Source organism: Myotis davidii, unplaced genomic scaffold (genome assembly GCF_000327345.1).
Source record: "Myotis davidii unplaced genomic scaffold, ASM32734v1 scaffold69, whole genome shotgun sequence".
Taxonomy (NCBI): domain Eukaryota; kingdom Metazoa; phylum Chordata; class Mammalia; order Chiroptera; family Vespertilionidae; genus Myotis; species Myotis davidii.
Window position 1 is genome coordinate 717,864 of NW_006300363.1, and position 21,265 is coordinate 739,128.

The following is a 21,265-nucleotide window of genomic DNA, read 5'->3' on the forward strand; positions in this document are numbered from 1 at the left end:
CTCATGCCACCCCTCTCAGCAGCACAGTGCATGCCAGGGCTGCAAATCATTGAGCATCATAGTGGGAGCACGTGGGGACCCCACTCGGATCTACAAATGTTGGGCTTTGGTAATGTCTCAATGAGTGGACCCAAACCAGGTCTTAGGAGGGTCATGAGGTACTCCTGCTGCTGACCTGAGTAACTGGAAGAGTCGAACAGATGGTTCCATGGAGGACGTGAAGAGATACTTAGCGACGGTAATGGCCCTGCCCAGCACAGCGGTGTGCAGAGTGGCCCCTGCCCCCAACATGTTCACGCAGCTGCCAGCCCCCTGGCTGGGCGGGTCCGGGCAGGCACTTCCTCCCAGGCCTGGTGAGACGTCAGACATTGGCCTTCCTAGGTCAGGCGGGCCTGTCTTCAGCTGCGCCGAGGATGTAGTTTGTATAAACGGCAGATGTCGTGGGCACACTGAGTAAACACAGACTATCTCCCAGGCCAACGTTTCCTCTGGGAGGCTCATCCTCCAACTGGGACACTTGATTCCAACTCTCTTATCAACTGGAGCTTCCTATCCTGATAAAAGGAAGCTATTCAAGTCCGTTTCCTGGTATTGCCTTGACCCTGCCGGGGCAGGCTTGCATTGAAGTGAGTGCCCCTTAGAAGGGAATACTTTTCACCTTCAGAAACCCATTATGCAGCCTCAGATCCCCACATCAAGGAAGCCAGCAGGCCTTTGAGAACCTGGGCGGCCAAAGCCTTATGCCTTTAACATTTACCTTCTGGCTCAGCTAGTTCAAGTGCCTTTCCTTCGCTTTGGGGCTGTCCTTGAACAGGCCCAGGCTAGGCTGCCTCTACGTCTAGACTTTTTTCCCCCTCCCAATGTCAGGTCCCCCCTTGCTAATCCTCAAATAGGTCCTGCTCACTGCTTTTAAACTCTTCCTCATACTCCCCCTGCTTCCCTACCCCCCTTATGATTAGAAAAGTCCTACCCTCCTCTCTTTCCAAGTACTACGGAAGCAAGGCATATGAGAAAAAGAAATGGTAAAAGATATCCTTTAAGATTTAGCTTAAAAATCAAAACAATACCAAGTATTCCCCGAGTCCTCTAGCCTTCAGTTTTCCTCACTGAAACCCTATGAGGTCAGAGTCTCAGCCACACAGTTTAGGACTGTGGCAGCCAGCCTCCAGGACGGCCCCGAGTGAGTCCCTACTGGGATCCACACCCTTGCATAACTCATCCCAAAACGAACAGGGCCGACCCATGTACTCAACAGGTTCTTGTGGCACAGATTCACAATGAAAGACACGTGGTGTCCACCTTGCTCTCCAGGGTTACTCCTCAGAGAAGCCCGCCACAGCACTGTGAAGACGCCCCAGCAGCCCATGCAGGCGTCCTGGCCATTCGAGAAATCCCAAACTAGAGCCATGCAGCTATACGTTGCTGCCAAATCCCTGATCCACACAAACTATATGAGACAATAATGTTGATTATTGTATTACGCTGCTAAACTTTTTTTTAAATCCTTACCCTAGGATTTCGAGAGAGGAAGGGAGAGAGATATGTAAGAGAGAAACATCGATCGGTTGTCTTCCCTATGTGCCCCAACTGGGGATCGAACCTGAAATACAGGTATGTGCCCTGACCAGGAATCGAACTGGCAACCCTTTGGTGTGCAGGACAACACTCAACCAACTGAGCCACGCTACTGCTTATAACTTAAAAATAAACACGATAGCCGAAACCGGTTTGGCTCAGTGGATAGAGCGTCGGTCTGCGGACTGAAGGGTCCCGGGTTCGATTCCGGTTAAGGACATGTACCTGGGTTGCGGGCACATCCCCAGTGGGGGGTGTGCAGGAGGCAGCTGATCGATGTTTCTCTCTCGTCGATGTTTCTGACTCTCTATCTCTCTCCCTTCCTCTCTGTAAAAAATCAATAAAATATATTTAAAAAAAATAAACAGGATAATAATAATTAACATACTGAGTGCTTGGTAAGTGCCAGGCACTGCTTAGCACTTTATACATAGTATCTCACTTAATAGTGCAGTCAATCCAATGAACACTGACATCGTGCCAGCAACTGTTCTGAGTGCTTCACACACTCCATCCAACCCTCAGAAGCGGCTGTGACTGGTACATGTAAGGAAGTTGAGATAGGAAGAAGTTGAGTAACGTCTTCAGTCCAGGGCCCGCAGCATGGATGTGGCTGAGTGGGATCAGAGGCCAGCCTGGCCCGAGGCCTGTGCCCTGGGCCCTCTTTCCTATGCGGGCCAGGCTGTTCTGTGGGACTCTTGGCTCCCCAACACAGGCAGACTCTCTTTCCCCAGTGACTGGGTCCTTTGCCTTAGCTTCCCACCTCGTGCACATAGGAAAGGGCTCCGTAAATGCTTGTAGATCTGTGGCATTCCTTAGCTCAGCACCTACTCATTCCACCAATCGATGGTGCCCCGATCCCATGCAAACTCCCATGCAAATGCAGTAAAGCTTTTCCAGGCGCGAGCACGTCCTACAGAGCCGCTGAAACAATGGACAATTGCGCTGCCTAAAGAAACGTATTTTAAAATATATATTGGCCCTAGGCGTCTGGTGCAGTCTCTTTTCTTTTCTTTTTATTGATTTCAGAGAGGAAGGGAGAGGGAGACAGAAACATCAATGATGAGAGAGATTCATTATCGGCTCCCTCCTGCATGCCCCACACTGGGGATCGAGCCTGCAACCCGGGCATGTGCCCTGACCAGGAATTGAACCGTGACCTCCTGGTTCAACCACTGAGCCACGCTGGCTGGGGAAGAAAGATATTTTTTTGCTAGACCCATGAAGAGTCTCACTCAGCTGGCTTGTTCAAACAGGCTGCTGGAACTGTGAGCCAGGACTGTGCCTGGGGCTTGGACCTGTGGGCATCGTGTTCCTGAGTCCTCCAGGCTCCTAACCTGCCCACTCAGGGTACTTAGCTCCCCCTGAGGACCCTTCCATGCATCAATCAGACGCTCCGAGGAACCTCTGGCTTCCATTTCACTTGAAAGCACAATCATTCTAATTCCACCTGAACACCGGCTCCTCCTGGTCTGGGAGCCTGGGCTGTGAGTGAGCTGGGAGGAGAGGGGGTGGATTCGGCAAACCTGTGGGTCCTGGTTTGAGAGGGTCGCTGGCAGGGGTGCTGGCAGGAGCCTGATAGGAACGGGTGGCTGACAAACCTCCTCTGAGTAAGGTTTCTTGGTGTCATCTTGCTCCTGCCTTGACATGACGACTCAAACTGCTTTAAAAATTCATCCTAGTCAATATTTGTTGAGCTCCGACTAGGGGCGGAACCGCAGACTATACAGATTATTCCCAGGACAGAGGAGACAGATGAAAGTGGAATGCGCTATTCAGACCACTTGAAAGGCCTGGGCAGTGGAGGAGAGGGCACTGCGGGCTCCAGGCTCCGGAGGGGAGCGTGGTGCTCACAGCCACCTGGATGTTATCTGATGGCGCTGGTCCTCGAGCAGCGGGAAGCAGGATCCGGGCTGGCTGGAGCGAGCGCTTGGGACTCTGTTCCAAGGGCTTCCTGGAAAGACAGGAGGAAGGACAGGAAAGCACAGGCTCTTCATTCCCAGCCGGCTTCTCAGTGCGGCACTGAGTCACCCTCGGGAAACTGTCAGCAGGTTCCACCGAGCATCTCGAAGCTCCCCGGGTTGTCCTGACCATGCGTGAGAGCCAGTGTGTCCCAGGGGCTGGCCTGTGTGCACAGGCACAAAAGCTATGCCAGGCTCGGGGACACTCCTGGAAACCCCGGCTCTGACTGGACTTCCCCTACCCTGGTGACCAGCCGCACCGGCTCAGTCCACAGCGCTGGAAGCCTGCAGGGGGCTGGCTCAGAGCTGGGAGCTGGGACTCGAATGTACTTAGGATACACCCTCGGGGACCTTGGCTTTACACATTAGCACACATCACAGACCTCTGGAGTCACTTCTGAGCTACAATTTTAAACCGGTGACTGCCAGGAAGGACTCCGAATTCCCAGGAAGAGGTGTCAGAGCCCCTCTCAGGGCCCGCGTCCCCAGCTGCAGAGTCTCCTGGGGCTGCCGTGACGAAGCCCCCCAACTTAAGGCAACAGAAAGGCACTGTCTCGGTTCTGGACGTGGCAAGTCCTGAATCCGGGAGTGGGCAGGGCCGCTCTCTGACAGCTGTGGGGCAGACCCGCTGGGACATCAGGCCAACTCGTCAGCTCCTGGGGTTTGCTAACGCTCCTCAGCCTCGGCTAGGAACGCGCAGGACCATCTGCTCATCTGCCCCCTGTGTGTCTTCAGGCCACCGTCCCTCTGTCCACATTTTCCCGTTTTATACGGATACTTATATTGGATTAGGGCCCACCTAACCTCATTTTATTTTTTGAGAGCGAGCGAGAGAGAGAGCTTTGTTGTTCCACGTAGTTATGCCTTCATTGGATGAGTGGCTCTGAGGGGGGCTCTGGCATGTTGGGACAATGCATTAACCAACTGAGCTACCCTACCTGGCCAGGGTCCCCAACCTCATTTTAACTTTTTTTTTTTTTTGTGGAGACCCTATTTCCAAATAAGGTCACACTCTGAAGTACTGAGTGTCAGGACATAGCTTTGGGGGATACAATTCAACCCATACCACCAGTCTCACCAGCCTATTCTTGGCAAAGCCCATATCCCAGAGGGAGAGGAGGAGGGATGGAGCAAGGCCAAGGAGGAGATAGTAGGAATTAGACTCAAGAGCACGCACAGACAGAGGTGGTGGCCTTGACCAGGAGAAGGGACACCTACCTCTGACAGGAGTGATTGAAGACGCGTGGAGGGGGAGGCGTGAGTCAAGGCCACCAGCTGCAAGGCTGAGCTGAGCGGATGGATGGATGGATGCGGTCTTGCCTGGTGAGAAGGAGAGGAGTAGAGGTTTGATGGGGACTTGAGAGGAGGGCCAATGTGTGGAAGAGCTGCAGAGGGAGCCAGGAACCTTGAGATTGAATTCCTGGGGTTTCACAGTTGGATTTCCCTCCAGTTCTCTGACTCACTTGCATATGGAATTGCCCCAATGCCCTGGGGGATTTGAAGGTGAGTCTGTGGGGTGGGAGGGCCCAAAGAGGCTACTGAAAGTTAGCTCACATGACTGACCTGGAGTCCAGGCTGAGTGGGGTTGGGATGTGTGACCAGGGAGGGCCTGATGGGGTGGGCGCTGGCAGTGACGGCATTGAGCAGGGAGTGAGGGAGAAAAGGCTGGAGGGCCTGGAAGCTGCTCACAGGACCAGGAGCTGAAATCCAAGTTGTACGGGTGGCATCGTTCTGGGTGGGGAAAGGTGCAGGGTGTGGCTTTGGACATGGGGTGGGTAGTGAAGTAAAGGGACAACAGAGGTCCTGGGGGGTCTATGAGAACGGGAAGTCTGATGATCACCGAGGGGAACCCTGAAGCCACTCCCGATGAGGACACAGGGAAAAAACCTGGAGCCATACCCAGTGGGTGAAAGGAGGCACAGCGGGGTACTATACACCCCAGAGGAGGCTGGCCTTTAGTGTCTGAGTGGTAGAGTGTGGGAGGAAGCAGAGAAGTCAGCTACAGCCACCTTTGGTGTGGGGGCAGGGGGGTAGGGCTGCTGAGTTTCAGGTGGGGTCCTGGGTGGAGAAGCGTGCAGTGCAGAATGGGGGGCGGGGGAAGCATGAGGAGGTTGGCAAGCCCCTGGCTGTACCTCTGGGGAGTGCCTGCAGTCCAGAGGGGACAGGGAGCCCCTGGGAGCAGTGGGTGTCACAAGCAGGCACGGAACCAGGGCTAACGAAGAGGAAGGAAGCCGGGCTCTGATGGGGCCTAGGGTCCGGAAGGGGCCCAGGCCTGCAGCAACGGTCACCCACGTGGAGGCAGGGAATCGGGCAGAGGTCACGTGCCCAGGAAAAAGTGAGTCCCCTGAAATGACTAAAGAAGCAGGTGGCAGGGGGTGGGCCAGGGAGGAGGGGGGAAGGGAGGCAGCATTTAGACCCACTCGGGAGCAGAGATGTAAGGGTGACGGGGGGTGGAATCTGAAAGTGTCTAAATAAAGAAAGGGGGCCGTGTGGATGTTAGACAATCCTCGCAGGTGCCCGTGCTTTCATTTCCTCTGTGTCTCCTGGATCAGTCACCTTCCTGCGCCCTTGAAGACGGTGGCATTCCCAGGAAAATCAGAGCCAGAAAGCGGGGTGGGAGCCTTGGAAAGTCCCTCGCTTTGGGACGTCGCGGTTGGGCGGACACACTTGGTCCTGCTCCCCATCTGTTTGCTTTCAGAGAGGTGTCTGCTGGGAGCTGAAGGAATGGCTGAGCCTGCCGCTGGAACACCAGGGAAACCAGAACCCTCGGGGAGAGCCTGGTGGCCTGTGTCCCTGAGGGTCGTCAGCTGGTGTCCACTGGGGCCAGAGCAGGGCAGAGTGTGGACTCGGTAGAACCAGCTTGCCTGGAGTGAAACCCCAGCTCTGTCACCACTCAAGGCTACATGACCCGGGTGGTTTTTTAAAGCCTCTTGGACTCGGTTTCCCCATCTGTAAAATGGGGATCATGAATGGGGATCACTTTCTCTCTGGAGATGTGAGGACTGAATGAGCTGAGAGGTGCAAGGACCCAGCACCCTGTAGACAGCCAGGAAAGGTGGGCTGTCTCCTTCAGCATCACCTGTGGTGTCCCAAGGAGATCTGACAGAGCAGAGGCGTGAGGACAGGTGGAGGCAGTACAGCAGGCCTGGGTCCCCCACGTGCAATGAGGTGCTTTCGCCCTCCCATCCTTGAGCAGCACCCTCAGCCCTGCTCACTCACAGGCAAGGGAGGCAGGGGCTGGGTGTCCCCGGGGGTGGAGGTACCTGTCTTGAATGCCTGCCAGTGGGAATTCAGGTTGGGTGCTTAAACTCAGAGGGGCCCAGCACTAAAACCCACTCCTCTCCCCAGCCACCCAGGGCTCCCTTAAGACCTGAGTGAGTGTGTGGTCTCTGCCTGAGTTGGATAGACTGAGCATGGAGACAGCACTTTCAGTTCGGATAAAGGCTGAATTGGAGACCTGAGTTTAGTTTGCGATTCGAACGGGCCTGCAGGAGCTAGAACGGGGCAGGTATCTGGTCGGCTCCCGGGTGAGTGGCAGGAGCAGGGGGGCGGGTGTTGGTATTCTTCGCTGAGCCAGGGAACAGTGACGGAGGCAGAGCTGCAGCCTGGGCAGGATGCTCTCAGGTTTGGACTGTGACCACAAAGCTGAGATCCCAAATGCCACGTGAGGTCACAGCGATGGGCAGACAACACTGGACGTGTGGCTCTCAGGAAAGAGGTCTGTGAGGCGTGCGATGTGGCTGAGCCACGTTTAAGATAAGGATGGCAGCCACATTCACCAAATCATCAGCATGTGAGAGAGATGACCACATCGTCATTGACGGATGGGGACACTGGGACACGGACAGGCTATGAAACCGGCTCCAAAAACTCCTGAATGGCAGTGCTGGGAACGGGGCCCCGGGCAGCGAGGCTAACCCATCTGTCTGCTTAACTGTCCGGCGACCCTGGAATGCTATAAGTGTGGGTGTGCCGGGCCCCGCCTTTCCTTTTACAAGTGAAGAAAAAAATTCATCAAGAATAAATCACTCACTTGAGGTCACCCCAGCTAGTTATAGCAGGGTTGGACCAGAATCCAAACCTCCTCACTCCCAGTACATTCCTTTCCCTCGGACATTCCATTTCAGGTTCTTTAAACTTCTGTCCCCAGATTAGATATTATTACATTTTTACAAATGCTTTTCCTCTATTTCTAAATTTGCAGTAGTGAGCATGTATATGTATAGTGGAAAAAAAGAGACCTAGAAAAGCAAAGACATCAATATTATTAAGCAGACCCACCTGACTTCCACGTAAAGGAGGCGTATTGTGGCGTCTCGGGGGGTAGAGAAGATGGGACGGTATCGTCATGTTTGCCTTTGAAAATTTCTAGCAGGTGTTTCTGGGAAATGTCTGCTCTGGACTCATTGTAAGAACTCCGCTCCCTAGGATGGAGAGAAAATATTTCTTATTACAGGGGGACCTAGTGGGGTGACTATGTGACATCCTTGAAGGCCTGGCATCCGTCTGCATTCCCCCTCCCGCTTCCTCCCTCCCTCACTTACCCACCTCACCTAGAAATTATGGAGGTGCCGGGGAAAGAGGTGGTCTAGGCTTGCAGGAATGAGACACATCCTTTTACTTCTGAGCTGAGCTGATCCATTTAGATGAACAGACGAGCTCTAATCAATTGTCTTGTCCGAAGAGCAAGATGTTTATCAAACTCGAATATAATTTCACCACACTGTTCTTTCTCCAGCAGGCTTCTTGGACTAAAATAAAACAAGGCAGTTCCAAAAAATCATTTGGGTAAATAGAGTTGTTTATCTTGAAGGCTGTTGAGATGGCTCATTTTTTCCCTTTCTTCCCCATCTTGTCCAAATTCATCAAGCCATCTCCCACTCACCATTCACATATCATTTAGTTAGCATATTTATATCCCGAGTCATTCCAAAAATGAGTTGTTGTGGCTTCAAAGAAAAAAGCCCAGACTATAAAAAACCCATGGTATATGAACGCAAATAGGAAAACAGGTTGGAGAAGAAAATTAAAAACCAAATACTCATTTCAGTTGTTCCAAGGGAGCCTACTGCCATATATACTCAAAGTGTTCTGCCTTTTGAGATGGAACAGGAAACAACGCTCTCTTGATCGGGGAAAGGGACACCTTGTGGGTGGTTTCAAAGAAAAGTGAGTTTCCCTTGGTACTGAACTTGGAAAGAAACGTCTCCTACGGTAGACGGCAGAGAGAGAGGCTGGAAATCCTGACAACAGTGTTGGCTCGGATCAGAATTTGTTCATAAAGGATTCGCATGACTCATCCCCACAGTGACTTCTGATAACAATTAGAAACCCTAACACTGCACTTTAGCCCAGAGATGCTGAGTCACTGCGGGCAGTCGATCAGGTCTTGATCAAAGCACACGGACTCTCGCTGGCAAGAACTTTTGGAACCGAGTGCTGTTCCTAACGTATCGGCTCTTCTCCTATTTTGTGTCTTTGTTTGAACATATAAACACGTGTCATCAATGTTGCCATCCAAATCATTATGATTTTTAAAAATATATATATTTTTTATTGATTTCAGAGAGGAAGGGAGATGGAGAGAGAGACAGAAACATCAGTGATGAGGAAGAATCATTGATCACCCCACACTGGGGATCGAGCTCGCAACCCTGGCATGTGCCCTTGACTGGAATCGAATCTGGGACCCTTTAGTCCGCAGGCCGACGCTCTGTCTCCTGAGCCAAACCAGCTAGGGCCAAATCATTATGATTTTTAACAGGATGCAATGTAGGGTGAATCTTGTGATGTGCGACTACAGACCTATCTCTATGGTCTAACCCGCACTGGTTAGGGAGGGTTTTGGGGGATATGGTCATCCAGACTTGATTCCACTTAAATTAGTTCTCATCTGATCTATTTACTTTGCCATGTCTCTGTTTAGAACGGAGTCAATGAGGCATACAGGTTATGCATAATATAAAATAGTGAAGTGTACATGAAAAATCAGGACAACACATTCACTATGGCATCAGGACCAGGCTGAGAGGAGGGTGAGGTTGGACAGATTGAAGATATTGATGACAGCGCAGCTCTGCTGCTGCTGGTTTGCTCTGGGCTCCCTGGGCGGGAGGGACAGTGCTCACTTTTCCCCTTCGGTCCATAGGCGTCTTGCTGGCACACCACTATGCTGTTTCCGTCATTCCCTGATCTGTAGCCCATTTCCTCTGGGGAAAGCTAACTAAAGATGGTACCTTTTGCTCCTTGTGACCTAACAAGAGCCTCCAGTGGCCTTCAGTTCCATTCATAAGAGCTCTTGGGGCATCTTAGCTCTGTGCTGCTCTTCCATTCTTGTGTCTACCCCAGGCTTCACTGCCTGCTCAGAGTCTGTCTCCCTCACTCATAACTTGAGCTCACCCCTGGCTTTGCTTCATCGTGGGTCTGATTCCACCGTGGGGCTTTTTTAAATTTTTTTCTCCAGATTTGGCCACCTCTCCTAGCCAGCTCGAGTGGCTATTTCCCAGCTCGAGTGGCTATCATGGGTCAGGAATAGCTGGCTGCTCCAGGGCATCAGTATATATCAGGCCATGTAACAATCGGCCTGTTTTTGGAGTGGTGGCCTGGGGCAGGTCCTCCAGTGTCCCTGGTCCAGTTTGCCAGGTGTTAAGTCCCATGGTCCAAAGTATGAGCCAGGGGGTGGGGCGGGGATGTGGAAGGAGCTGTGGGTGAAAATATTTTCCTTGCAAAGAGGTTTAAGTCTGGCAAGCAATCAAGGACCTCGTGTCTTTGTCCTGGTGGGGGGTTGAGCTTGGGCATAGCAAACCAGCTGCCTTTTTGCCTCTGCTGCCTTTGGTTTGCAAAATAAAGACCTTTGTCTTTCTGAAAATCTTCTGAGTTGTTCAAGTCATTCTCCTTGGAAGTGTGTCAGGTTTTGGGAAGCCCTGCATAGCAACCCTTTTACATGTATTAGGCATATAGATTTCTGAATGTATTGCACTATAACCCTCTTCCCACTTTTTTGGTTAAATGCCATATTGATTTATAATCTGTGGAACAAGTCCTTTTAGACCTTTGCTACTCATATTGAGGTCAGCATGGGCATTGCCTGGGAGCCTGTTGGAAATGCAGCACCTTAGCCTCACTTGGATCTACTGGATCAGAACCTCATTTTCACAAGTTCTCCAGCGTGTGCCTCAGTTTGAGAAGCACGACCTGTACTGCCAACCTTGGGAAGTGCTGAATGATTCGCAGGGATTGGGCCTTCAAGAGGTGGTGTGACTTGCCTGCATCCCCCCATGGGTCAGGAATAGATCTGGAGTCAGAATCCGGGTGTCCTGAGTCCTAGTCACACTCTCTTCCCAGCACCCCATGATGTCTCCTCATCTAGGAAACGCGGAGGCTCGATGAGATCATTGTCAGGACATGTGATCAGCATGATCAGGATTTATCATCCATAGTCGCTCTGGAGAGTGCAAGAGGATACCGTGAACTCCTGAGCACAAGAGATGCAAAGAGCCGCAGGTGGTCACTCTGTATACCTGGGTTTTTTTCTGCTTTACAGAGCCCTCTCACGTCTGTCAACTAATTTAAACAGCACAAGTAGCCAATGACTAGATGCTCTGAAAGTGCTTACTATTCAATAAAATCTCGCTCTCAAGTAACCACACACACAGTCACACACACACAGTCACACTGTCTCATCTTAGCAGATAAATCACAATCTAACAGGAAAAAAGGGAGAAAGCCCAAATCAACAAAACATGAGAATGGGGAAAGGGTCGCAGATACACACACATTTAAAGCAATTCTGGCCCTAACCGGTTTGGCTCGGTGGATAGAGCGTCGGCCTGCGGACTCAAGGGTCTCAGGTTCGATTCCAGTCAAGGGCATGTGCCTTGGTTGCAGGCACATCCCCGGTGGGGAGTGTGCAGGAGGCAGCTGATCGATGTTTCGCTCTCCCTTCCTCTCTGTAAAAAATCAATAAAATATATTAAAAAAAATAAAGCAATTCTGAAATGACTTTGCCTAACTGTTTCCAAAGCGTTTGATCACCTGGATGAAGAGGGTGGCTTCCCCCTTCCACACACCACTGCACGGGCCCAGCTGGAGCTGCAGGCTGCATGTCATGGCTTTCTGCCAAGTCATTTCCCTGTGAGTCAACCCGACTTCAGGGTTTGGTTTCTGAAACCGCTATTCCAGGGCTTTAATTCTGAGCTAAGATGTCTGGGTAGCTTGGCAGGAGCTGGGCTCTTCCGCCCGGGTGGGAACCAGATTATCTGGAGAGTTGTTCGCATGATGCACCGCGTATGGCAATGTCCACCCACCCTTTTCTGACATCTGCTTTATCTGCTGCCCGCCAGTAGCCCAGCTCTAGAAATGAAAAGCAAGCATGTCTCCGATCCTGAGAATCCTGAGTGTTAGACCTCAGAGGTCCCATCTTGTCATCTCATCACACCCCCCCCCCTTTTAAAAAAGTTTTAATTTATTTTAGAGAGAGAGGAAGGGAGAGCGAAACATCGATCAGCTGCCTCCTGCACCAGGGATCAAACCCACAACCTCGGTATGGACCCTGACAGGAATCGAACCAGCAATCTTTTGGTGCACAGGGCGACACTCAACAACTGAGCCACACTGGCCAGGGCTCACCCCTCCTTTTATAGATGAAGAAATGCAGAGTAAGGAGTGGGAGGTAACTGTCAAGTTGTGTGCTCTATTGCACTATCTTTAATAATACTAATATTAATAACAACTGATATCTACTGATTTGTTACTCCATCTCCCCTTAACAACTCTATGAGGTAGGCAATCATTGCATCATCCCCACTTTACAGAAACAGAAGCACAGAGAGGGTAAGTAACTTGCCCCAAAACACATAGCTAGTTAGTAAGTAGGAGTTGGGATCTGATGACAAGTGATCCGCTTGCATGCAGAGCCTGTATTCTCACCTCCATTTACTCCTCCAACAGTTCTCTTATTATTCGGACATGATATGACAGATCACTCAGATTACGTCTATAACAGAGCAACTCGGCATGGTGATCTTTAGGGTCTCAACAGACGTAAGAGAAGCTATGGTTTATCCAACATTCAGCACATGTCTGCCACGGTTACAAGTGCTTTTACTAGCATTAGCTCAGTAATCTCAAAACCAAAACCACCCCCCCCCAAAAAAAAACCCCAACCCCAAACAAAACACACAGGAAGAGGGTGCAGTATCCTCACTGATCAAATGGGAAAATGAAGGCCACAGAGTTTTCATATCTCCACTGAGATCCAACAGCTAAGTGGCAAATCCAGCGTTCAGAGCCAGCCCATCTGGCAGGTGAGCATTCATCTCAGCCAACTACGCTCCACTGCCAACTGACTCGGTTATTCATTCCGTCCTCACCACCAGACAGGCAGGTGTCATTTCCCACCCACTCATTTGCTTTTCTCTGGTTAGATGAGGAAACGGACCTGCTTGTGATGCTTAAGTAACTTGCTAACAGCCATCCAGTGACTTGGTGGCAGGTCAGCCAGGGACCCAAAGCCCGTGTGAACTATTTGCACTTGTCCAGGCTTTAGTGCTGTGGGCCGAGGCCTCTCTGCAACAGATCCTCCCACTGGCGGGTCTCACCTGAGGCTCTGCCGCGTCACAGCGGAGCCACACACTGCCCCCTGGCGGCAGGTGGGCGCAAGCGCCGCACATGCTGAAAAGCTCGCGGCGCGGCTCGCTGATTGGCTGGCGCGGATCCAGCTACTTTCCGAGGGGCAGGAGCCCAGCGCTAGCAAAGGGGTGCCCCTGCCCACGCCCTCCGGGTCCCCCAAACACCCCTTGGAGTGAAGGGCGTGCGAGGCACGCTGGCCCTTTCACTTGCGGGCCTCTCCTCTTTTCTACCTGTGGTGTTCTGGTTCTGAATTCATCCAGGGTCCAGGATGACAATCCGGCACCAAGGCCAGCAGTACAGGCCGAGGATGGCATTTCTCCAGAAGGTAAGCTGGTCTGCCACCTGGGCCTGGGGAGTGCGCGGGACCCAACTCTGAGAAGTGTCCGCGGAGATGCTGGAGGCACAGAGCGGGAAGAGCATCCCTTGTGGTCTTGGATGACAGATACGTGGTGTAATGACAACAGTATCTGCTTAGGTTTCTCCGCTGCCTGTAGGTCTTGAAGAATCGGCACTGCCTGGCCAGAATACTGGAGGTGAAGAGCCTGTTCCCGGAGCTCCCTCTCTGGGGCGGCTGTTTCTCCAGAGGCCCCTGTCGCCTAGGACTCGGTGGCCCACAGAATGCACCCTGGGCCGCCCTCCTTTCTCTGACTCCCTTTCCCAAACCGCTGCTGCCATTTGTCAGGATCAATCCCCCCACCCACACTAAGAGGTTATGATCCCATTTTACGGGTAAGGAAACGGAGGAGCAACCCTGGAAAGTTGTGATACAGTGACACTGGTCTCACTACAATGGGAGAAACAGAGTACAGAGCGCAGTGGGAGGGAGCTTCTACCATTGATTCCATGTGAGGAGTAGGGGGAGAGAACCTCCAAGCTGAGACTGAAGGATGCTGGGGCTTCTGTGGAGAAAGGGCAGAAGGAAGACCCCGCAGTGGGGGCAGAGGGTGTGCCAGAGCAGAGGCGTGTGCCAGTCTGGTGTGTTCGAAGCAAGCTGTTCGCAGGTGCTGAACAAAGGTGGATCATGAAGATCTTCTCTGCCTTTCAAAGGTGGTCCAGTGTTCCCCAAAGGAAGCCATTCAGGAATTTGGAGCAGGTAAGTGATGTAGTCAGATTCAAGTTCAACAGACTACTCTGATGTGAGCCAGAGGACTAGTTGGGGTGTCTTCTTTTTTTTAAAAAAAATGTTTTTTAAATTGATTTTAGAGAGAGGGAGAGAGAGAGAAACACTGAGACATCGATGAGAGAGAAACATTGATTGGTCGTCTCCTCTGCCATCTGCCTCAAGAACCTCCTCACATTCTTCAAGATGCAGCTAAACCACCACCAAATCTTCCAGAATCCCTCCGTGATGTCCCGCCCAGGAGACAGTAAATGCCTGCACTTAGACGCTTCCTCTACCCTCCAGGTGTCTGTCGTGGCACCTCTGATGTGCCATTGTGTTGGTGTATGTGGCTATCTCCTACTACTTGACTGGAAGCCACTTGTCTTAAATGTCTTTGCTATCCCAGCGTCTATGAATGTCTGACACATAGTAGGAGCTCAATAAATGTTTGTTAAATGGAGGAATGTATACATGACACAGCAATTCTAAATCCGCCTAAGCCCCATTAAGATCCCTACTCTTTGTAGGCCTTGCCTAAGCCCAACTCGCTCCCTAAGGGGAAGAGGAGAGCATTTTGGAGAGCTGAAGGATCTTCCTCTCCCCCTCCCCTTCTTCCCCTCTAAAGGTCAGGGCTGCCAGGAAGGACATAGGAGATGACAGGCAGGAACTGAAACAGAACCTGTGGATGCTGAGGTCACAGGTGGCAGGCCACCTAGTCATGCTCTTGGCTCCATGGTGTGTCATCAGCGGGCTCCCTCCGGCAAAGCTCCTGGACTGTGGATGCGCCATCTCTTTCCACCACATCTTAAACAAGCCCAGAACCCCTCCCCCGTGGGGTGCCAGTCACCAGGCCTTGCAACAGAAATCAGAGGCAGCGGCAGTGTGGCTGGTGGGCCTCTCTGGTGTCGCACTGGGCAGAGGCCCAAGGTAAGTCTCGTATGTAAGCTCCTTGGCTTATGAACCCTGCCACTAGAACCATGCAGAAACATCACTTCTTTAATATGACCTTTTCTCCTTTCCCCCTTTTTGATTCAAACTAGCCTCATCCAGGCAAGAACATACAATGGGGTAAAGACAGTCTATACAATAAATGGTGTTAGGAAAACTGGACAGATATGCACAGAAAAATGAATTGAGACCCCCTTCTTATACCATACATACACAAGAATAAACTCAGAATGGATTAAAGACTTAAATGTAAGACTTAAATGTATTAAACCATAAATATAATAGAAGAAAACATAGGCAGTAAAACCTTGGACATTTCTCATAGCAATATTTTTTTTGGCTATATCCCCTAGAGCAAGGGAAACAAAAGAAAAAAAATAAACAAATGGGGCTACATCAAACTAAAAAGTCTTTGCACAAAAGAAAACATTAATAAAATGAAAAGACAACCCAATGAATGGGAGAACATATTTGCCAATGATATATCTGGTAAGGGGTTAATGTCCAAAATTTATAAATCATACAGCTCACCTAGCCTAGATTGCTCAATGGTTGAGCATCAACCTATGAACTAGGAGGCCACAATTTGATTCCCAGTTAGGGCACATGCCTGGGTTTTGGGCTTGATCCCCTGTGTGGAGCGTGCAGGAGACAGCTGATTGATGATTCTCTCTCATCATTGATGTTTCTATTTCTCCCTCTCCTTTCCTTTCTGAAATCAATAAAAATATATTTTAGAAAAAGAAAGAAAAAAAAGAATTATATAGCTCAACACCAAAAACATAAACAACCAAATTTAAAAAGGGGCAAAGGACCTGAATAGACACTTTGCTCTAAAGAGGACATACAGATGGCCAATAGACATATGAAAAGATGCTCAAGGTCACTACTCATCAGAGAAATGAAAATTAAAACCACAGTGAGATATCACCTCACATCTGTCAGAATGGCTACCATCAATAAATCAACAAATAACAAGTGTTGGTCGGGATGTGGAGAAAAGGGAACCCTTGTTCACTGTTGGTGGGAATGCAGACTGGTGCAGCCACTGTGGAAAGCAGTATGCAGTTACTTTAAAAAATTAAAAATGTAACTGCCTTATGACCCAGCAATTCTGCTCTGAGAATATATCCAAAGAAACCTGAAACATCAATTCAAAAGAACAGATGCACCCCTATGTTCATTGCAGCATTATTTACAACTAGAGGCCCGGTGCATGAATTTGTGCACAGGTGAGGCCCAGCCAGCACACCCCGATCCCCCACCTGCTGGTTGAACTCCTGGTTGAACTCCCCGTTGAGGGGAAAATTTGCATATTAGCCTTTTATTATATAGCATAGCTAAGATCTAGAAGCAGCCAAGTGCCCATCAGTAGATGAGTGGATAAAAAAAATCTATGGTACATTTATACAATGAAATACTACTCGGCCATAAAAAAGAATGAAATCTTACCTACACAACAGTATGGATGGACCTGAAGAGTATTATGCTAAGTGAAATAAGCCAGTCAGAGAAAGACAAATACCATACGATTCACTTATATGTGGAATCTAATGAAGAAAACAGAAACAGAGTCATAGGTACAGAGAACAGACTGACAGTTGTCAGAAGGAGGGGGGTTGGGTGAAAAGGGTGAAGGGATTAAGAAAAAACAATAACCCTCATACACACAGACAACAGATTATCAGAGGAAAAGGGGGGAGGGGAGGTAGAAGAGGGTAAAAGGGGGATCAATGGTGATGAAAGGAGACTTGACTTTGGGTCGTGAACACAATGCAATATACAGATGATTACAGAATTGGACTCTTGAAACCTATATCATTTTATTAACTAACTAGAGGCCGATGCACGAAATTCGCGCAAGGGGCTCGGTCCTTGCAGCCCCGGCTTCATCCGGAAGGTCATTTGGTTGTTCAGTCTAATTAGCATATTACCCTTTTATTCTTATAGATGTCACCCCAATAAACTCAATAAAAATTAAGGTAAATAAAATTAGTTAAAAAATGAAACAAACTGGCCTAGTCCAGCACCCTGGCTTACCTGTCTCCTTCTCCCTTGCACGTCCACTCCCTTAATCTTTAAGCCCTCAGGATAATGAGGCCCCGGTTGCCGGTCAGCATTAAGCAACGCCAGGAACAAAGCCTCAGGCCTATTGACCACAGAGACAGTTTTAGTCAAAGATAACATCTAGGCCTCAGTTATGTTTCTGCTCCAGACTCGGAAAAGTGAACCAACTCCACCGACCACATCCTGGTGAAACTAGCTGAAGCGAAGTCAGGACCAGAAGCAATGATCCCCTGTCCCCTACCCTGGCACCGACACGATCAGTGGAGATCATGACCCTAACCCCCTTAGTCACCATGATTACTGATTCTCCCTCTATGTAACCCACCTCCTGGAAGCCATCAGAGAGCCGTTTTCTTCCCTCTCACCTGTGACTCCGGGTGTGGTGCCATTTCCTTAAAAATAAAACTTTGCCCTGGCTGGTGTTGCTCAGTGGTTAGAGAGTTGGCCCCGAAGGGTCGAGGGTTGATTCCCACTCAAGGGCACATAAGTGGGCTGCAGGTTTGATCCCTGGCCCGTGGTCAGGACTCGTGCAGGAGGCAACCAATTGATGTGTCTCTTTCACATTGATGTTTTTCTTTCTCTCCCCTCTCTCTACAAAGCAATGGAAAAAATACCTTCAGGTGAGGATTGAAAAGAATAATAAAATAAACCTTCATTTTCTTGGCTACAAACTCCTGTTGGTGTTTCAGTGGGCTTGGATGCCTGCAGGCAAGCAAACCCTTTAGTTCGGTAACACCGCCTGCAAACTGGAGTGGACTGCCATTGTCTTCCCTCTCTCCTTGCCTTCGCTGTATGGGAACACTTTCAGATTTCACCCAGGAAACTTCTAAGGTTTCGAACCAATAAGGGTGGGCAACAGACACTTAAACTTATATAGAATGAAACATATAGAATGAAATCAGTCGTTGATAGAAAGGACCCAAGGGATTTTGTGAAGACCCCAAATCCAAACTGGGTGACTTGGGTGCAACTTCAGGGAGGTAGACCTGGGTAGGGACTGTAAGCTGAAAAGCTTAAACCAAGTCTCAAGCATTGTAGTCTAGCTTGAGAAAGAATATGAGGAGCCCTAGCCAATTTGGCTCAGTGGATAGAGGGTCAGCCCTTGGACTGAAGGGTCCCAGGTTTGATTCCGGTCAAGGGCACCTACCAAGGTTGCAGGCTTGATCCCCTGCCCTGGTTAGGGTGCATACAGGGGGCAACCAATCAACGTCCCTCTCTCATATCGATGTTTCTGTCTGTCTTCTCACTCCCTTCCATTCTCACTAAAAGGAAAAATTTTTTAAAAAGAGAGGGGGGGGGCGGGGGGTGGGAGAGCATCTCTGAAAAGGATGAAGGCAAAATGACTTATTTTGCCCCTAGCACCACGGACGAGAGTGCTTTTCACCCATGGAAATGAATGTCTGGCCCATCTGACAGGTATGTCTGTAGAGTGAAGACACCTGATGCCATTAAACGGGGACATCATTTACATCGCTTTGATTCTATACTGCAGTGTAAGAATCTGGACTCCCATGTAGCTTTCCTTCAAGAAGGAACACACTGTTGGCAAATAACATTATCCAACATTGGTAATTATATTTTTCACTAGAAAGAAATGAGCTCACATGTTAGTTTTAAACATAAGTCCCTTTTGAGTTTGGTTAGCAAACTCAGTATGTCCTCTGAAGCCTGCTTATCTCTGTGAGCTAATGCAATTAGGTCTCTGGCCCTACGGAATGGAAGACCAGGCACTGGAACAGGGCACTCCAACGTATTGTTACTGTCGTCCTTAGGCGGGTCTTGCTTGAAATTGCAAGTTTCTAACAAACTAAGAAGCTCTCTTTGACAGACACTTGTGTCAAACATGTGAAACTACCTCATTAAGAGCTTTTATTGTTACTTTGATTTTGAATGAAGTTCAAGATGATGCTTGTATTAAATTTTATTCTAAACTGTTAGGGCAAGTTTCCCATCAATGTCATTTAATGTATATATACAACACACTTAAATGTGTGTGTGTGTGTGTGTGTGTATGTGTATATATGTCAATTAAATATTTTAATGATTTCTTCATTTAACTAAAATAACTTTCCAAAACCCAGGTGTGCCCTGACTAGGAATTAAACAGCCACCTCCTGGTTCATAGGTTGACACTCAACCACTGAGCCAAGCCAGCTGGACACACTTAAATGGTTTTAAATGACATTCTCTTTATAGGAGAAAATGCTAATTGTATCTTACTAAATTGGGCTCTTCTAGGAATCCATGAACAAATTTCCTAAGAAGTCTGTTTAAGAAACCCTGAATTGTAGAATTACCATTTGGAACAATTTATATATATATTTAAAATAATTACTTCCATTGTGCTAGTAATTACATGTTGGTAATATTTGCTCAATGATATTGAGACATCACACACTGTGCATGATGCATGTAGGAGGAACAAGAAGGGTTCACTTCCTTCTCCAACTGCTATAGGACTTGTAGTACTTCAGACCATTTTCTGCAATGTTTGTAAAATGGAAACTACCCTTAGTGAAATCCAGTCAGATGACTTTTAAAGAGTAGTTCTGAAATGTCTTTTGAGAAGTGAGAGTGCCTTTTGAGCAGATCTGAGCCCACCCAGGTAAGTGATTTCTTTATGTCAGCATTTCCCAAAATAGGTTCTGGGAAATACCACTCGGAGAGAGACATTAATAGGGTGTTACTCAAGTGTCCCCAGTCACAACACTTGAGAAACACCAGGCTAATCAAAGTTAGAAGAGTTCCATTACTGCAGGGCTTCCCAGAACAGATTCATAATCGATTATTCACTGTGCTCAGAGACCGTAGTTCAAATCCCAAACTCATTTGTCCACCGTTTATTTCCCCTTCAGGAACACATGATGGTAAAAGCTTCTTTAAATGAAATATTCCCCCAACACAATCTTTAAAATAGTGTCCGAGAGAGTAAATTCGATTTGTAAAAGGCCACATTCCACTGCACAAACACACAGGCTAGGTCAGGATGGCAGGTATCCTCATTTCTTCTTCTTTAAAATATATATTCATTGATTTCAGAGAGGAAGGGAGAGGGAGATAGAAACATCAAGGATGCCAGAGAATATTGATCAGCTGCCTCCTGCACGCCCCACACTGGGGATCGAGCCCACAACCCGCGCATGTGCTCTGAAAAGGAATCGAACCCGGACCCTTCCATCCACAGGCCAAGGCTCTACCCGCTAAGCCAACCCGGCCAGGGCGGGTCCCCTCACTTCAATTTTGAGGAAACTCCAGTTCAAAAAGTTCAGGCAGTTAGCGCCTATGGCCAGTGGCTACCCTGAAAAAGAACCCAGCCCAGTACATATTCTGCAAATAATCTAAAAGCGCGGAGTCCCATTTCTCCTGGGTATGAGAACTTGATTCTAAGCCCCCCGCCCCCCAGGGAGGGCATTCCGACCCCCTGCATCCCAGTACCTCCAGCCTTTCAAATGGCACTCTGCGTGTTCCCCTTGTACCCCATTCTTCTTCCAGGGCCACAGTTCCTCATCGTTTAACTTAACTCCTCTCTCCCCTGTCTGGCCACAATTCAATACTAATATGCATTTTTTTTTTAGTTACCTGATTTTTAAAAATGGGCAAGTGGGTCGTTCTCTCAGATACTCGAAACCGGCCCTAAAATCACCTGTTTTGATATTGGAGCATCACCATTATTTTCTACGAGCCAGATGGCCTCGAGTAGTTAGTTATAAGGAATACGTCCGAGGCGCTGGGTATTCGAGGGGCCAACCCCGAGGCATCACTTGGGCTGCAAAGTGGCAACTCCATGACTCCTCCCTTTCCGCCCCTCAAAACCGCCGCACGTGGGTCCGCGGAGCAGGCGCCTCCCAGGGCTCCAAGCTCGACTTCTGCGGTCCACGCCCCCGTCGCACGCCCCTCCTTCTCCGCCCCCCCTAACCCCCCCACTGGCCCGGAACAGGTTGTAGAAGGAAGCTAGCCAGACGCCTCTGGATACCTGTGAACT

The 21,265-nt window shown here is 49.4% G+C and overlaps 1 long non-coding RNA gene across 4 annotated transcripts; it reads right to left on the reverse strand.

The window, feature by feature from the left end:
* Positions 1-2,718: 2,718 nt before the first annotated feature.
* Positions 2,719-21,251, reverse strand: LOC102764703. Of its 4 annotated transcripts, none has more exons than XR_436340.2 (4): positions 20,863-21,251; positions 8,090-8,287; positions 7,818-7,960; positions 2,719-6,485 (listed from the first exon to the last, which is right to left on the reverse strand). It is a non-coding gene; the product is annotated as an uncharacterized LOC102764703 (long non-coding RNA). The 4 variants fall into 4 exon arrangements; XR_001516051.1 differs by lacking the exon at positions 20,863-21,251 and adding an exon at positions 17,257-17,781; XR_001516053.1 differs by lacking the exon at positions 20,863-21,251 and adding an exon at positions 17,257-17,780 and having other exon boundaries at positions 2,719-3,529.
* Positions 21,252-21,265: the final 14 nt, after the last annotated feature.